Raw genomic sequence first — 19,682 nt, 5'->3', positions numbered from 1 at the left:
AGGCATTGTGGGAATAAATAGTCATATTTGATAGATCTATTATTTGATAAATATATCGAAGTCCATGAAGAGTCCATGTTGTTAAAACACGATATAGAAAGCCTGCAGTAAATCCAGGGCTGTGGCTTATGGGAAGAAATACTGTAGGATAACAATCAGTGATACCTCCTACTATCTCCATCAGCATTGGTGAAACCGAGATCACGTCCACCGACCAAACGCGCTGCCTCGGTGTCATCATTGACTCCTCCCTCTCTTTCACCCCCCACATTCGTGCTCTCTCACAGTCTTGCCGCTTTCACCTACGCAACATATCACGCATCAGACCATTCCTCTCCACTGAAGCGACCAAAATTCTCATTCACTCTCTTGTCATCTCCCGCCTTGACTACTGCAACATCCTTCTCTCTGGGCTACCTCTCACCCGCCTCGCACCTCTCCAATCCATTCTTAACGCTGCTGCTAGGCTCATCTTCCTCTCCTGCCGCTCTACCTCCGCCTCCCCCCTCTGTTTATCTCTTCACTGGCTCCCCATTCCTTTCCGAGTTCTCTTTAAACTCCTCACCACCACCTACAAGGCTCTCTCCTCCTCCACAGCTCCCTACCTCTCTTCACTGATCTCTATCCACACTCCCTCCCGTCCTCTTCGCTCCATCGCTGACCGCCGACTGACCTCTCACCTAATCACCTCCTCCCACTCCCGTGTCCAAGATTTCTCTCGCGCTGCCCCCCTGCACTGGAACAACCTCCCGCCACCCATCAGGCTATCTGATTCCCTTACCTCCTTCAAGCGCTCCCTCAAAACCCACTTTTTTCGACTAGCCTATCCCTCCTCCTAACCTCTTTTGATCCTCCTATCCTGCCTCCGTTCCCCTCCGTTCCTACTTATCCTATTGTATTTCGTTCGTCCACCCACCTATTTTTAGTATGTTAACTCTTATGAGCAGGGCCCTCCTTCCTCACGTACTCACCCTACCTCATTACCTCACCTGTGCTCCTGTCCTGTTCTTCCCTTCCTCTACTTCATCTTCAGTCTCCTTGACAATTTTGACACCTACTTCTGAACTGATGCTGATTTTGGTACTTATGTAGTATCTGGGCTGCCGATTTTGTGATTGTATGCCTTACCTTAAGGCATACAATCAGATGCGATGCGATTCGATGCGATGCGATTCGATGCGATTTTGCATAGGATTCAATGTTAAGAAGGTCCTGTTCATTTCCCCACTATCCAAGTGGGCATAGAGTTGATTTTATATAGCGTGGCGAGCGCAGCGAGCCACCGAGCCCGAAGCGTGGCGAGCGAAGCGAGCCCCGCGATGGGACGCATATTTCTTAAAAAGTATTCTGTGTCCCCTCGCGGGGCTCGCTACGCTCGCCACGCTTCGGGCTCGGTGGCTCGCTACGCTCGCCACAGGTTTATATCCAACTCCATGCCCACTTGGATAGTGGGGAAAGGAAAAGGACCCCTTTTTCCCATTGAATTCTATGTTAAAATGGACTCAGACCATTTTAACATTGAATCCTATGGAAAAATCTTGACCATCGCATCGCATACGATTTGGTCGCATGCGATGCGATGCGATGCGATGCGATCCGATCCGATTTCTAAATCGGAAGCCCAGATACAAAATAAGTACCCTGATTTTAGTTCTACCAGCTATACCCCTATTTATACTGTATCTTTCAACACACCCTGTACGTTACCTTGTAATTTTTTTTTTTTTTGTTTGCTATGTACGGCGCTGCGGACACTTTGCGGCGCCTTATAAATAAACGTACTACTACTACTACTACTACTACCTTCATTTGAGATCTAGCTTGGCACCAAGCCAGGAATGTAGTGTGTATTGAAAGATTATGTGTTAAATTAGGTGGAAAAGAAGAGGGGAGCATATGTAAAACACTAACCAATGGAACATCAGTGCTAAAGGTTTGCTCCCAAGCTGTATCAGCAAAGTTATCCAAATTATTTATCCAGTCAACTGCATAACGATAATTTGCTGCAATGGCATAAGATTGTAGACATGGTAAATTCACACCTTCTAAATTAGGGTGTTGACTTACTTTTCAATTTTTCTAAAAGCAGTAATTAATTTCATGGCAAAATCAACATGCAACAAAAGTGGGTGGTTTATCATAAAATGTTTTATATTGTGCACCTGTGCTGACAATGACAATTTTCTACAACCTTAGCTGTTAAATTTCCAGCAGGAAACAGAACTGTTTCCTGCAGTCACATATTTTTCAGGCCTGACAATTGCATTAAGTCTATTATTTGCAGTTTGACGTACTGATTGTCAGTTGCTTTAAGAAAGACGTCTAAAATCGGCAAGCTCATGATATTAAAAGCCTTTAAAGTGGTTTAATAGGACAAACAGAATCTCTAGTTCTGGTTTGATATCTCAATCTGATCTTTGAGCTAGGATTTCTGGATGTTCTCATTCAATTGAGGTCCCACATCCACTATTGTTGCTATATAATGTGAATGCTATTACTTGTTGTTCGAAAGCTATAATTGTTATGACCTATAGCAGTAGCTGTACAAATAATATTATACTTTCTGAGCAATTCTAGCTATTGCAAAGTAATCTAATCATAACTATGGGATTTTTTTCCATTTGGCTAGGACATGCTGTGCTTCAAAGTTTTGTTTATTTAAATGCTAAAGAAAATTAACATTATGTTATATATGATATCATTTTATCAGAGCTTATTTTAGGACTGTCTCTTTCTGTGTGTAATTTGTGAAGTCAGGTGTACTGCTAATAAATAGAGGGGTGTTCATAACTGGTGTTTTAACTAAAGGTCCATACACACTGGGCGATTATGCCCAGAGTGTATGATGCACGATGATGGGGAAAATAGCTGGGCTTAAAATGCTCAGTGCATACACACTAGGTGTTTCTCCCCCTGCCACGCAGAACACTATGGAAAGCCATCCTTGCTGTCACTCATCTACTGCTAATACCAGCAGATGAGTGGCGGCTGGCAGTGATGATGTGGGAGCGCGTATGTGCACCCCTTTACTATTAAATGCTAATCAGTTTACACCCGTGTTTCAGATAAATAATAAATTGTACCTTATTTATCTAATACACAGGTGTAAACTGATTAGCATTTAATAGTAAGAATAAGGCTATAATTTGCACTTAATGTAAATACATATCTTTATACCCATTTTTAATCCATTATGACATCCATGTTGACATTTTGAATGTTGAAATAATGTACCACACTAGCCAGTTCTGATATGTAGAAAAAAACAAAAAGACACTGCGCTAAAAAAAAGGAAATATTGGGTTTTACATATACATTAAACAATAATAAAATCACATATAAAATCCACATGTATACATAAACAAACAGAGCACATGGAAACATTAAAGTGACATTCACATTGAGATACAAAGAATAAGTGACCAAATGCAATAGGTAGCTGAATTTCTTGAACTATTAGTAGAGACTATATTAATCAGATTTTTCCCAATGCTGTTAGTAAGCTTTTCAATAGTCATAAGTGGGAAACGGATAAGAGACAATGCCTTGCCAAGTGATTTCTGTTTGTTTTTGGAGGTAATTGGTTGTTGCTGCCTCTGGCACTCAGCCTCAGACCAGCGTACCACTGCATTAAACAATCTAATCTCACGGATCCCCAATGTGTCCCGTTCCAACACTGCAACCAAGGTATCCAAATAAATGTCAGTGAATCCTTCTGCATTTAGGGCATTAGAACTGTTTTTATCTATATTTTCCAAGCAGAGACTTGCAAGCTGAGGTTCATCAAAGAGGCGAGCCCGAGTAAGTAACATGAATGCATTATCAGCCCTTAGGTTCTTCTTAAGAAACTCCACACAATGGGGCAGATGTATTAAGCCTTAACAGGAGATAAATGCAAGGGTGATAAAGAGAGATAAACGTCCAGCCAATCAGCTTCTTCCTGACTTTTTTCAAACACAGCCTGTAACATAACAGTTAGCAGGTGATTGGCTGGACATTTATCTCTCCTTATCACCCTTGCATTTATCTCTTGTTAAAGCTTAATACATCTGCCCCAATGTGCTTCCAAGGCTAGCACTGCATACTTCTTCGCTGTGTACAGAGTAGTCATGACTGTCTCTGGCCCAATCTGGACCTTGTCAGAATACAGGAACTTTAGCAAAGCAAGAAAAGCAGCAGGTTCAACATCTGGCAATTCAATTTCTGTGGAGGTTGTGTCCATGCCACCATTAAACATGGCATCGAAGACTGCACTTCCAACTGCCAAAACAAACCTGTGTGCGGGGATCCACTGGCTGCCCAGCCCCTTCCCCACCAGGAAGTGCACGTCGCTCAGCACCTCGTTGTTGAAGAGGAAGGTGAAGTGCTCCCGCACCGTGGTCTTGGTGGCCTGCCAGTTATACACGGGCTCCCAGTGCAGGAGGCCAGCGCCCGCAGGGGGGGGGGGCGGAGGCGGGGCCGCTGGGGGGAGGCCCCGGCCGAGTGGACCACGGATGCTGCCTGGTTCCTGGGAGATGAGGGCGCGGCTCCGCCGCTATAGTTGTAGGACGTGGCCGACGATCCGCTGCGGTTGCTGGGAGCGGTGCTGCCCTCTACCCTGGGGAACGACAAGCCGCCGCTCCCACCTGCCACCATCTTGGATGGGGGAGGCTCCGGTGGGCGGGAGCAGGATAAGGCGGACGGGGGTGGAGGTTCCCCGGCGCTGTTTACAAATAGTACCGGGCTGTTAGTAAGCTTGTTTAAAATGTTTATTTAAGCATATCTCCTGTCAGATGTTATATTAAAATGATATGAGGCTCTTGGATGGTTAGTAGCAAATAGTATAAAGTTCCTTAATAGCTGGATGGTTTATAGCAGAAGGGTATAGCACAGTTTGTAGAAGTACAGGTGGCTCAAGGGTTAATGCAATAGTTTTGGTGTAAGCAGCTCAGAGGTTAGTTGCGACAGTTTTTAGCATAGAGGTATAGCAGCTGAGAGGATATATTTACCACATCCTTATTGCACAGTTCAGGTCAGTTCAGTTCTGTCTCCATAGAAAATCGTTTCCAAGGTGGTATGTACTGTGGTGAATACAATAGAGGATAAGGCAAAGGGCTCTCAGTTCCCGCCAATTTACTGGATCTTAGAGATCACTTCCTCTGTTCTGATATGTTCCAATTAGACAGATTGTATAACATGCCAGCAGTCAATGATATCTGGTGCATATGATGCTTCTAGCAGGACTGCTAGAATTTACAAGGTGCATGGCCGGATACAAGGGGTGGTCATCCTCTGGGCCCCCAACACATTAAGGGCCCCCCACTATCTCCCTCTGAATCTTGCAGGCAACTGGTACTAAAATCTGAGCTCAGCATGATTCCGTTGTGTATCTGATTTCCCCACTACATAGCTGCTGCCAGCACCACCTGCCAAGGTGCTGCTGAAGTCACTGTCAGCCTCTCAAGGGATTTCACAGTCACCTCCATGGCCACTAGCTTTTTTGTGGCATCCAGGAGCTAAGTGTGAGGAGACGCCATTTTGCTCAGTCTCAGCTCCTTTCTCAGCGATGTTGGCAGTGTCAGTGGCGTAACTATTTTCTGCCCCCCCCCCCCCGCCATAAAATTTTGCACTCCCTTACAATAAAGCCCCCAACCCCACTTCTTACCCCCTCTGTTCGCCGCCTCAAAAACGGTCTGCTGTTAGGGGGTGGCCATTTTTTGTGGGTCATTTTCATTAAGCCTAACAGGAGGAGAGCCACCCGGGACCGCAGACAAGAGATAAATAGCATCTGCGGGTCCCGGCGGCAGCTGCTGCAAACAGAGGGACCCCAGCAGCAGGTTAGAGCATGATCGTCCCGCAGACCCCCGGCGCCACACTTAATCAGCGCATCCCCGTGACCGTGGAGTCCGCGGGGCTATTGTGACTGGCTGGCAGCTGCTATGAGCTGTGTGGCGCTGTGCTGGACATGAACAAAAAAGGGGTGTAGATCCGCACAGACTAAAGATTTCCTAATTAATAAATTAATAAAACCAACTAATATAAACTACTTTAGAAAAAGAGTTTCTGGTAGTTGTGAGGTTGGAGGTGCGCCCAGCGTTTGAGATCAATGCTTATACACTGGGGTTTTTTTGTCAGAAGGGGACTGACAAAGAAAGAAAAAAAACGCTTTGTGGGCGCACTCCTTTTTAAATTTAGATACAGTAGATGGTAGTTTTTAAAACGTAACTTTTATTGAAGACTCATTGTTAAAATAAGTGGCACATTGTGATGGAAAAAAAATGAATTTTTATTAAAAATGGTTTAGAATGTAGTGTGAACCTTGAACTATAATTGTCAAGGAATATTTGTATCACACGTTAATTTATCATTCATGCACTGATTTGTCAAAGGTACGATTTACCAGTGATCATAGGCAGATAAATGATTCAGTTCCCTATAAGGATAATATGAAATCTTGTGCTGGGATTGCACAATGGGTATACCACGGATGGTTTACCAAACAAAAAAGGCCTCAAAAAATGATTTGTATATAATTGATGAAAACTCTCTCTGGCAGTCATATATACAGAAATGGATTTGAAGTAGTTGTTCACCTCCCTTGTGTTTATATTGCCACACCTGGTCTTCCCCAGGGGTCTCCCACCTGGGTACTGTCCTGGCCCTCCACTGCTTGGCTTCAAAGTTCGGGGAGGGTTTGGGCAGTCCAGTGGGGTATGGTGGCAATATATTGGGTTAATTCGGTGCACTTCAATCAATTGAACTGTTTGACTACAGATAGATATGGCGCATCACTTATGACCCCGGGGGTTGGGGAAGGCAGACTAAGAAAAAAAGGGGAGGAAAAAAATGTGTTACTGCACGGTAGAACAATGGTGCTTGTTCAATTGTGTGACTGGGAAAAGTATAGTCTGCGCAGGTTAAGATGTAAACCCAAGAGGTTGGGAAAGGCAGACTATAAGAAAAAGGAAGGGAAAAAGAAATTATAATACATACACAGAATCTCAAAACCGTATATATGTGATTAAGAGTATTGGGCAAATTATCCAAATTATCATATACGGTGGATTGGGTATGCTGGGTGACACTCGGCTCTTGTGGCACAAGACAAGTGATTGCTGCTGCAAGGCAGAATGATGGTGCTAGTTCTGTTATGTGACTGGAAAGATTTTTGGTCTACACAGGCTGAGATGTTGACACAGAGAGACAATCTATGGGTATAAGATTGGTGAACTCATGGATTGGTTGCTCCTGGGTGTTAGAAAGACTGTCGTCCAGTGTGGTGACTTCTAGGCTAGCTTGCTAGAGGCAGATGAGACAAAGATTATAGCAGAGAGTACATTGACTTTGTGTTGATTGACACAATGTTGCTTAATTGCTGGGAAAGAAGAATACTGTGTCTGTTTGGGTACAACGGTGGATGTGGATACAAAGTTGCACATCTGCTAAATATTGAATGGTATAACACACCATGGATACAATAATAATGAGGTTTGCTTGTCACTCAGTGAGTTTGAATAATCAGCACTGTGTCACACTATAAGTTTGAATGATCAGCGCTGTTTATACTGGTTGACACGGTTAGTGTAGACACGGGTGTTTGTAGTGTCACACTGATATTGCAGTCTGGTTGGACAAAAATAGAAAAAAAACCAGATAGTTGGAGAAAAAGTCAAAGTAAATTCAGTTATAGTTATAGTGCCCAGTGTAAGCCCAGGTGCCCGCATGTGTGTGCTGCATCAGTCCAGGGGTGCCTGCATGTGTACTGTATCCATCCAGGGGTGCCCGCATGTGTGCTGTGCAAGTCCAGGGGTGCCCGCATGTGTACTGTTGTATCAGTCCAGGTGTGCCCTCATGTGTCACGTATCAGTCCAGGGGTGCCCCCATGTGTCCCATATCAGTCCAGGGGTGCCCACATGTGTGCCATATAATTCTATGGGTGCCCCCATGTGTGCCGTATAATTCCAGGGGTGCCACCATCTGTGCCGTTTAATTCCATGTGCGCTGTATCAGGTCAGGGATGCCCGCATGTGTGACGCATAATTCCTGGGGTGAGCCAAGTGTGTCATATAATTCATGGGTTGCTGCAAAGTCTGCTGTATAATTCATGGAGTGCTGCTAAGTGTGCCGTTACAGTCCAGGGGTGATGCTAAGTGTGCCGTATCAGTCCAGGAATGAGCCAAGTGTGCTGTATAATTTATGGGGTGCTGCTAAGTCTGCTGTATCAATCCAGGGGTGCTGCCATTTTTTTAAATAAAAGAATAACTCTTTTTACTGAAGGAGTGTCACTATGTGTGCCGTAAAAATTCCATGTGTGCTGTGTCAGTCCAGGGGTTCTGCCATCTGTGCCGTATAATACCATCTGTATCGTCATGTGTGCTGTATCAGGTCAGGGGTGCCACCATCTGTGCCATATAATTCCTGGGGTAAGCAAAGTCTGCCGTATAATTCATGGGGTGCTGCCAAGTGTGCTGTATTAGTTCTGGGGTTATGCTAAGTGTGCCATATCAGTCCAGGGCTGATGCTAAGTGTGCCATATCAGTCCAGGGGTGCTATTAAGTGTGCTGTATCAGTCTAGTGTTTGTGCCGCCCACTTGTGTCGCTTATCATAGTTATCCATTTACTTCGGTGCAAACTTTTGGCCTAAAAACAATATTGTGAGGTGTTCAGGATAGACTGGAAATGAGTGGAGATAAATGCTATTGAGGTTAATAATAGCGTAGGAGAAAAAAAAACAAAATTCTGTCAGTTTAGTGTTTTTTATGCTTTAAAAAAAAAAAATCAGAACCCAAAAACCAAAACGTTGAGGGGGTGTTTTGGCAAAACCCAGTAGAACCCAAAACCTGAATATAATCAGAACCTAAAACACGAAAAGTGGCTGGTGCACATCCCTAATATATATATATATATATATATATATATATATATATATATACACTCTCACTCTCCCGGCACTCTGTTGCCCCTTGCTAGGGGTGTCTTGCCCTGGTGCCCTCCGTGGTGGATGCCCCACTACTATACTCTCCTTGTCGGCGGCGGCACTCAGGGACTCAAACTGTGACAGCTTCAGTGAACGAATAAATGTATCACTGAAGCTGTCACAGTTTGAGTCCCTGAGTGCCGCCGCCGACAAGGAGAGTATATATATATATATATATATATATATATATATAATCCAATATGACCGGCACTCTGGTCTTAGAAACTGTAAGCCAGGGAATCCTTGCTCCGGTGCCCTCCCTGAACTGACGACGGGGCCCCCGAGCTCCGAAACGTTTTCTTTTGGGCACATGGAATAAAACTTCCACCTCTTCACCAGTACGTTAGTCTCCGAGTGCCGCTTATTTGTACCCTGCATATATATATATATATATATATATATATATATATATATACATATATATATATACATATATATATATATATATATATATATATATATATATATATATATAGCCATCCAATGCTGCCGGCACTCCAATAGTCTCATAAGCAACTGCTCCAGGTGCCAGAAATACAATGAATACCAGTCCAGGAGACCCACCGAAGCGGGAATGAATGGCACTCACTGAGACTTTGTAAATGCACAAAAAAGTGTATTGAAGAATACAGGTATGTGGGGGACGTTTCGGGGTATCAGCCCCGTCCTCAGCCCCAAACCTACAGCAATCATATACAATACAAACACACAATATATACTCACCTGGTCCTGGAGTCACCGCAGACACATCCTCAGCCCACCTCCGTCCGCCGGAAGTGACGCGCACCGTACTTCCCGTCAGCGGCACAAGTTCCCGGTTGCCAGGCAACCTGATGCTTGCGTTCCACCACAGAGAGACGTGTGCGTGCCATCTGCCCGGACGTGACTCGTGCTAGCCGCGGTTTTCATTGGGTTCCCCAGGCCAGGTACAGAAATACAAAAAAAATAAAAAAGACACTGCTCACCGGCTGGCTCCAGCTCCCGATCACCACCCATCATGAGACCTCACGTTGGAGTCGACCATCCCGGACCCAATATTCCCTGTGACACATAATAGCGCCACCCCGAGTCATGGTTACCAAAGGACCAGTCGACCTATCAGAGCGTCGACATGGTGTTGATGTCAGGGCTTCTTGAGCCAGATTAGGTGGCGTGTCTAAAAAACAAAACAGAGCATTATAATACAATAATATCAAAACAAGCAAAGAAGCAGGGTAAATAAAACATCCACAACAATGAAAAAGTACAGAGGAAGCCTCAACCTAAAGAGTTCCAGTTGATCTTCTCATTGAGGCCATCAGGTAAGATGGTCCCCAATCTGAAGATCCATTCCGACTCACATATTAACAATTTTTTGGACCTATCTCCACCCCATAGGGACTCGCTGATATGGTCAATCATAAAGTATTTGAGATCAAAGATGGAATGCCCACATCTCTTGAAGTGGCGGGCCACCGGCTGGTCAACATCTCTGCCGCGTAGTGACAGATTGATGGCCGACCGCTGGGCAGCCATTCTTTCCCTAAAAGTACGGGAGGTTTGTCCAACATAGTGTAGCCCACAGGGACATACAATAATATATACCACTTGTGACATCCTACAGGTGAGTACCTGTCTGATGTCATACATTTTGGACCCATGAGGGTGTTTGAAGTGTTTGCATACAATTAGATGCTTGCAGGTTTCACACGAAATACAACTGTAGCACCCTGGTGCTTTCGTGTAGGTGTTAGGAGGTTTAGGAATGCCTCTGCCAGTAATGTCAGCCTTTACTAGGCGATCCCTCAGGTTAGGACCCCTGCGGGACGCTGCAAGAGGTCTGACTGTCTTCAATCCAGATAAATCTGGATCTGTTTTAACTATAGGCCAGAGGGCATTAGTGGCATGTCTGATAACTGCACTGGAAGTAGAGAATGAACTAGACCAGGGCAGGACCACAGCCTGATTTCTAACCTTAGAAACCAGCAAATCATTTCTGGACATTTGCAGAACTTCTTGTTTCTGGGACAACAGCATGTCCAGATTATAGCCACGGGCCAAGAATTTGGAAATGAGTAAATCCAAACGTGGTTCAACTGCAGAGCGGTCACTGATGATATGGGCAACCCGCATCATCTGTGAACGTGGTAAACCACGTTTGAGGGCTGGCGGATGATGACTTGCCCCCATCAAAAATGTATTTCTGTCTACATCCTTGAAAAAGACATCTGTTTTAATTTTATTGTTACTGATGGATACAGCAACATCCAGGAAATGTGCTGAGACATCGCTGTATGTAGCCATATACTTGATGGTGGAGGAACCAAGGTTGATAACATGTAAGAGATTAAGTAACGCCTCCTGTCCACCCGTCCACAGGATGAAGATATCATCGATGTAGCGGGTGAACAGGAGTAGGTGGTCCCTAATGGCGGGATCAGCGAAAAATCTGGCCTCTTCCTCAAAAAACATAAAAATGTTAGCATAAGAGGGGGCCACAGGAGATCCCATGGCACACCCTCTTAGCTGTAGGTAATACCCACCGTCGAATAAGAAATAGTTTCTCTGTAAAGTGAGGGACAATAACTCAACAAACAGCTTGTGATCAAAGATCAGAGGATCCAAGAACTGACTAATGAATCTTTGTACAGCCTCCAAACCACCAGTGTGTGGGATGGAGGTGTACAAACTGCATACATCGAGGCATACCATAATGGCCTAATAATTGTAAAAAAGTGGTGGTATCTTTTAAAAAAGATGGTTTGAGATGTAGCAGTGGTTGTAGTAAATGATCCAAAAGTTGAGATACAGTTTGATACAGAGAGTCCCGGGCCGATATAATAGGCCTTCCAGGGGGTACCAGAGGGTCCTTATGCACTTTAGGCAAGGAGTAAAGCACAGGAACAACTGGGTGCTCCCTATACAGCACCGATTTGAGTTTAGAGGAGATTATCCCATTGTTGACGGCTTTGGACAGAATGTCTAACAGTTCCTGTTGATATTGGGCGGTTGGATTTACTTGTAGTTTTTTATAGACCAGAGGATCTGATAATTGATTCTGTAATTCTTGGCGATAAGAGGAGATATCTTGGACGACTATCGCCCCGCCCTTATCGGCGGGTCTGATAACAATATCTTCGTACTTACTTAAAGCACTCAGCGCCTGCGTCTCAGGCCTAGTAAGATTGTGCTTCATCTTAGCTGGTGCTGACGAGAATTTGGTAACTGATTCGTCCAAAAGTCTGCCAAACGTCCGAATCGATGGATTAGACAAAGTGGGGTCAAAACGAGATTTCGTGGTTTTCCAGATAAAAACTTGGAGTGGATCATCCGATGTAACTGTGGGACTTGATTGAAAATGTTCTTTAAGATGCAATTTGCGTAGTAGTTTATGGTGGTCCCGCTTCCAGGTAAAAGGATCATGAAGGTTAGTGGGAACGTAGGTGAGGCCTTTATTCAAGACTTGGATTTCGATGTCAGAAAGCACTCTAGAAGATAAATTGATTACGACTGTTTCTGGTTGACTTGTTGAGTAGGTTTTCTCCGAATTTCTTTTGGTTTGGCCCCCCCGACGGGAGGGCGCTTTGTATTGTTCGGGGGCTTGGAAGATGAGGCGGTAGCATCGTCAGAGTCTGAAATGATGAAGTCGCTGTCATTATTGGCTTCTCTAGCCTCACGGTATTGGCGACTTCGGCCGCCACGTGACTGCCAGGGGCGACGTCTTCGATCATTACCCTCTTGGCGTTGATTTATTCCAGAAAGCCAGTTATACACCCTGTTTTCAGCATAGTCATTATCAATTACATCGTTTACGCAAACGTGAGACGGATTATTTACTTCATGGCATACGAAAATCAAAAAAGTTCAAGTATAGCCCAACATGACCCCGGGGTGGTAATCGTGGTCTCCTACTGAAGAAAAGGGAAAGTAGGTGGATCCACCAGTTGGGCACTTTGGCCCCTCGAGGCTTAAATGAGAATAACATCTTCTTGAAATGAGGCACCCAACAGCCCTCCATTGGCTATCAAACATTGTCGAAAATTAGACTTCCCTTTTTCTTTCAGAGCCCTGTTTTTGGGTCATGTTGGGCTATACTTGAACTTTTTTGATTTTTCTCTGTACTTTTTTCTTGACTTTTTTCTTGAATTCCTCCTTGAATTCTCACTTGAAACTTCTCTTTTAATAACAAACAAAAAATAACCACCTAAAGTGCAAATCGATGGATCCATCTGGACTTTCTCTGTATATATAAATGTTTTTCTTGAAAATACTATTTTTTTTTTGTATGTATTCACTATCTATGTAATCGCTGTTCAAGCACTATTGGGGTGTTCAAGCACTAGTTGTCTCTATGTATAGGCTTTAGTAACCAGTCATCCAACCCCGTATACCCCTAATATAGTACATAAAAATAACCAGAAATAGTAGAACAAAAAGATATGTCTCCCCAAAAAATTCCAAAAAAATTAAAAATTAAGTACAAAAATAATAAAATATAAAAAATAAATAATAAAAAAATATATATAAAAGAAGAGGAATTTGTTTAAGTGGTATTGATAACCATTGAAATTCCCATCTTTAAATTAAGATATTTTTTCGCCTTTAAATTAAGACACTTCTCTTTTATTTCTTTACACATAGATTTATTCTCCAGTGTTTTATGCCCCATTAGAGATCGATCCCTCTTAATCAATTAAATATGGATGATTTTTTTATCACCTCCGAAAAATAGTTATCGTATATGAAGAGACTATATCTCCATTTAAAATGCATACTGGCTTCTAATACCGGCCCCGGCTTTTCCCACTATTTATAACCGCATTTACTTTTTTCCTAATAAACCTTAGGCAACCCACAGCGCAGTAATGGACTTAATTGCGCCCGGAACCATAAGACAGGGCGTTTTTCATTAATACTATATAGCACACACACGGCACCAGGAAGCCGTGCGTTTCACCTATGCGTGTCATCTGCCGCTATTTCCGGGTCCCGAACTTCCGGTGATGCCGGAAGTAACATTGTCAGAGTGTGAATTTGGCGCCAACGCCACGCGCTCACTGATTGGTTCCTAGAGGGATAAATAGCCGGGCCCGGGCAGTACAGTGTAGCAGCTGCTCCAGGTACCATAGGGTTTTTCCACCCCAACAACGCTGATTGCGATGAACTTTTCTGATAAAGTAAGAATTTTTTTGACTTGTTTTGTGATACTTGTTTTTGTTAACTTGTGTATGGACAGATTTATTGAAAGATTTTTTACACTGTATGTTATAGGCTCCTTGAGAAAGGTCCACACAGGACCGAAACGTCGGGGCAATGTCTAACTGCATGTGACTAAATCTGCTAAACTGATTGGAATAAAATTCCTGTATATGGATTTTTACAAAGATTGCTCTGGACTTGTTATTAGGCGAGTGCCTGACATTCCACAACCTGGACTACGTGTGGATACTCCTTGGACTATAATTGGATGCAGGTTTACCACTTGCACCCTTTGTCTGGCACCCCATGTTGCTTTGGACTAAGTGTGAGTGCGGTCTATACACAGCACTATATATATATATATATATATATATATATATATATATATATATGACATAATTGCCTGTAAGACCTGTTTCCTAGGCTGTGTATGTTTGCAGCCTAGCGAAAAGGGAAACGCCACCCTCTTAACCCGCTGAGAGAATCCCCGCATTTGCATGCAAGAGGATGTGTACGCTTACACATTTACTCACATGTGTCCACACAAAGGAATAATCATTTCATGGTTGCTCAAAATCGAATGATTTTTCTTCCATTCTCAATGAAAAGTAAGTCACGACTCACTTTTCATTTGAACACTGTCCACCGCCCTCCCCAAGCAGGCATTTACACACACCTGTGTCTGCAGGGGCACACCCAGCATTTTTATGGGCACACCCATAAAACATCGGGCATTCCCATGCTTCTTCCCCCTGCCCGCGCCGTCCGGAAGCCCTGAGATTGTGAAATTCAATTAATCCATTTTCTTTCAGGGTTTGCATATGCGCATATTCTCGCATTCGCATTTTTAAACCCCGACCATCGGGGACTGGGATGAAATTGGTCCACTACGAACTCGTCTGAATCGGCTTCTTATTTTTGACAAGATGTCTTGATGGAATTCTCTGTGATTTAAGAAACATAATGCAGAGATTCATGGCTCTGTATACCTATAGGAAGAGCCATAATGTCATTTCTTCCAACTTGCTCTGTGCCACACACAGAACTCCTATGGTTAATATAAAATGTAGGCATGTATGATTCACTCTTATTATTGCATCTAGATTAGGGAAATAAACACTTGAATTTATACTCTGGTGGTGTTACTGTTTTTCTAGATCTGTTTAAAACTTAGATTTAGTAAAACTACCAAAGCATTCAATACAGAATAATATATGTGGGAAATTATTCTAAAGGTTTAATGGCTGCAACATGGGAATTAGGGTCTGTCAATGGTTCCAGTAAAAGGCATCAAGCATGTGAGCTTATTTATTTTTTTAATGGGATTATAAATACTGTAATTGCTTCTACTTGATGCAGGCAGGACCAGTTTCAAGAAGTAATGTTAAAATCAAACTAAAAAATGTGACATAAAGTTGTTGGTTATAGAATGCAAATAATTATTTAGTGTTTCTGCATATAATGGTAATCCTTTTTTATGTGTTTTTAGTAAAAATTACTAGCAATATATTGGCCAGTTCTAAACCATTTGGTCCCTGGCATGCTCACACCAGGGACCGATGGTTCTGCTCTGTGCATGCGCATATTCTCATATGCGCATGTGTAGGGCTTCTGTGCGGACACCTTCACCGACCTGCACAGTTGGCATGGCACTCGCACGAGGGGAGGAGGTGGCGGCAGGGGGTGAGGGCGGGTCAGGGGAACATCCAGTGTTTCATGGGTGTCCCCATGCAAATGCTGGGCATTCCCATGTAAATCCAGCTGTGACTGAGTGGGAGTGGGCGGCTGATGGCAAATGACGTCAGACGCTCACCCTGTCTTCGTCCCGGCAAATGCAAATATAAGTCAGTCTCCACTGACTTGTATTTGCTAGTACAGGAAAAATCATTTGATGGTCAGCGACCGTTGAATGATTTCTCCTGCTGCTGCTGTGAGGGGATGTGTTTTCGTAACACATCCCCTTGCATGATTGTGAGGGGATACGGCGGCAGGGCATGAGTTCTCTGGGGCGGCCTCTCTGGAACTTGGTAAACTGCAAGTTTTGCACCTTATTTATTAATTTTTCTTTTTTACACTGCAGCCTGCACGTATCTGACTGATTCATGCAGGCTGCCTATACAAATTCGTATTTTGCGGCCGTATATATGGCCGCTAAATAAAAATTCATACTCCATCGGGAAAAATACAAAGCAGTCGTATTTGACTGCTTTGTAAATCCCCGCCCGGAATACGAATTTGCTTACGGCTTTAACAATCGTATTCATTTGTATTAAGAATACGAATATGAAATATCGTATTCGTATTCATAGTAAATTTCCACCATAGAAACTTACATATAAAAAGACTGAACAGATTAACTACTGGATAATCAATGAAGGACTGCATATTTAATAATCCTAAATATATAACGGTTATAAAAATAATGTTTTCAAGGAGAAATGTTTTCAGCAACTGAGATCGTCTGTCATTCCACACCATAGAGCGGATTTAAAACTAGACAAGATATCGGTTTGGGGAGCTCCTCCCTCAAACACTTTTTATGCTGATTGTAGACAGCATCCATAGAGTACCGTGGTGCGTGCACAGTCAACAGACAAATGCGTAAACATCAGCACTGCATCTGCATTGCGTACACATCTGAATCAGGCTCTTGGTCTTTTGGAATTAGACTTAATACCGCTGTCACATTTAAAGTAAACTGACTGCCCACATACAGTGGATGAAACCATTTTGTGTGTCCAAATATGTTTTATCCTATGAAAGTACATCAAAGGGACTTTGAGAGTGTGGGCAAATCCGTGTGATGTCACGACGGCACACAGTAGTCGTGCAATGCTCTGCTGGGAATGTTTTGGATGGCCTGCATATCTTTATGGAGACCCTTGGGACATGCTGGGCCCTAGGTTGCTGGTGGAAAATCTGTCTATATCTCACACTTCTGGCAAACCCGGACCTTTTTACCTTTTCCCTTAATATGTCTGAAGCCAGAAATGGTATGATTTGACTCAGCAAATTTTTGGGCAATCAGCTGGTGTGATCCTTTGCCGTCTAGCACTGCTCTAATTGAAGACCCGTGGAACCCATGCACATACTAAAAAAGTGAATGGGTTTTCCCATACACTGTAACAGAGTCCACATGGGTATTTTACTAAGTAAATTACGTACAAGCTTGTACATGCATGGTGTATTTCAATTCAGCATCCTATATGGGGATGATAGAAGTGTTTGCCTGCTATCATAGAGCTGCAGGTTGTGCAACCAGTGCACTTACAGTATAACAACATTACTCCTTTTAATGTTGCATTTAATTTGTTAGGTGACATCTGAATATACTGTCCAATGTCGTATATGTTTTTTTTCTTTTTTTTCCTTTTTTCCATTGCCAAATCTAGCAGGCTCTTAGAAGCTATTGCGATTTGGGTGAGGGGTTTATGGATGACAGCAAAACTCCCTATGTCAGTGCTTAAAATTAATTTACAGGGAGCAATGTTTTGCTACTGCTGACATAAGCATTTATGCATATGTACAGGTTCTGTTTGTGAACGGATGTGGCGACTTGTATAGTATACAGAGTATATTTATGCAAGACATCCATTTGTATACGTGCAGGGACATTTGCTGTGCGGGGAGGCGGGCATTCGTGCGGGCGGCAGACGGCTTCTAGTTGGCTTACAAAGCTGCAAACTTTGCAGCTTTGCGAGTCAACCAGAATGACCCCCAAATAAATGGTCAAGGTAGTCTTTGGAAAGTGACCTGTAGACATTAGACGGACTAGTAGAAACCAGAGGGTATGGATCAATAGGTCACTAGCAAGTAGGGCGACAAGTATTAGGTCGACACCACTAGGTCGACATGACTTAATGTCGACATGCAGAAATGTCGACATGGGATATGTCGACATGGTCATTAGGTCGACAAGGTCATTGGGTCGACATGGGAAAGAGTCAACTTTTTTCACTCAAATATCAACACTGTTAACATAAACACTAAAACACACCACTGCGTCCCTTTGCATGGCTCGCTATGCTCGCCATGCTTCGGGCACGGTAACTGGCTTTGCTCAGCACACTATTTTATTCTCCCACCACACCCTAGTGGATGGTAAAGCATGAAAAACCACCTATCGGCGCATATCGGCTCAAAAACCAGTAACATGTCGACCTAATGACGATGTCGACCTAATGACCCTGTTGACCTAACCCATGTCAACCTAAAGTCATGTCAACCTTCACGCATGTCGACCTAAGGTCATGTCGACCTACCTGCATGTCGACCTAGTGGTGTCAATCTAATGCTTATCGACCTACTTGGTGGTGACCCAATAACCGTATTCCAACCATAAATTAGCTGATATCTCTATTTCACATATTATTTGTCAAAACAGGCCATACTGTGTATCATTTCTTATGTGTGCCTTTCATACCGTCTCCAGAAAAGAAAACAAATTAGTTTATTATTTTTACATGCCAACTGCTTGCTTCTAAAACAAAATAATTGATTGCATTTAGCACTATAGCCAGCTGCTTATGTTGACAATTTACAAGAGTTTTATTTTAGGATAAAATGTGACCTAGTTTTGCTTAATTTATATTCATATACTCTACTTTGCAATACAGAACACTTGAGCAATTTGTCTTAACAGGACTACTGTTGAAGCTAGCATTATTCAGCCTAATACAATATCACCATACTGATGCACTGCATGGCCATCTCAGATCTAGTGCAAAGCATCAATCACATATGCCACTACACAAAGATAAAAGATGTCCATGTCTTAATAAGTCTGATAAAAATGTAAAGCTCACATGTCCTTCCTCTATGTAAAAAAGGATTATAATGAGGCCACTCGCAGGGTATTTCGCTACAGTTTGTTTAACACATTTTTTTTCTAAATGTCACAAAAAATTGTCAGGTCAAGTGACATAGTTTGCCTTTACGGACCCCACAGATCTCTTTTTTTAGCCCATGCATCTTTGCATATAATTGATTATCCCATACTGTAGCTATGCGCAATCTATGATTTTATACAGTACTTATGTCTAAGTACCCAATACTTTATACATGCTAACAAGCAAAAAGGTGGAAAATGTAACAAAACAGGAAAATGTTTCAAAATGAAGCATGAAATATGTAGCATGGGAATTGCTATACAGTTTGTAGGGTGTACAGGCCCTGAAATTATATTTTTGCTGCCACTCTTATCATACTTAATGATACTTGACACTATCATGGAGAATGCACTGAGAAGTTCAATATAGGTCAATATAGTTCATAACAAAAATCACGAACTCTATGAGGAGAATTCAATTAACCATGGAGGCAATTTAGTTGTCCTTTACTCGGGTGTGGTATAGGGTTCCGACAGTTTGGATCCCGACAGTCATTAGCCCAACGTTGGGATCCAGACTGGCCGGACTCAGACAGCATGGCGAGCGCAACAAAGCTTCTTGCAGGCTAGCTGCGCTCGCCACGCTTTGGAAACGGTGGCTCGCTACATTCGCCGCCTATTCCATACTCCCTCTATTAGGGTCGTGGACCCCCATGAGGG

General features: G+C 43.1%; 1 protein-coding gene and 2 pseudogenes across 1 annotated transcript in view; 1 reads left to right on the top strand and 2 right to left on the bottom strand.

Annotated features, from left to right (window-relative positions):
- Window positions 1-19,682, top strand: part of TMEFF2 (transmembrane protein with EGF like and two follistatin like domains 2) — a 697,773-nt gene that overhangs the window by 280,335 nt on the left and 397,756 nt on the right. The window lies entirely within an intron of this gene.
- On the bottom strand, window positions 3,396-4,635 carry LOC146020421 (BTB/POZ domain-containing protein 2 pseudogene; annotated as a pseudogene).
- Window positions 6,586-6,704, bottom strand: LOC146025333 (5S ribosomal RNA; annotated as a pseudogene).

This window comes from Crinia signifera, chromosome 7 (genome assembly GCF_055691185.1).
Source record: "Crinia signifera chromosome 7, ASM5569118v1, whole genome shotgun sequence".
In the NCBI taxonomy this organism is placed as follows: domain Eukaryota; kingdom Metazoa; phylum Chordata; class Amphibia; order Anura; family Myobatrachidae; genus Crinia; species Crinia signifera.
This window is presented reverse-complemented; position numbering and strand designations above follow the sequence as displayed.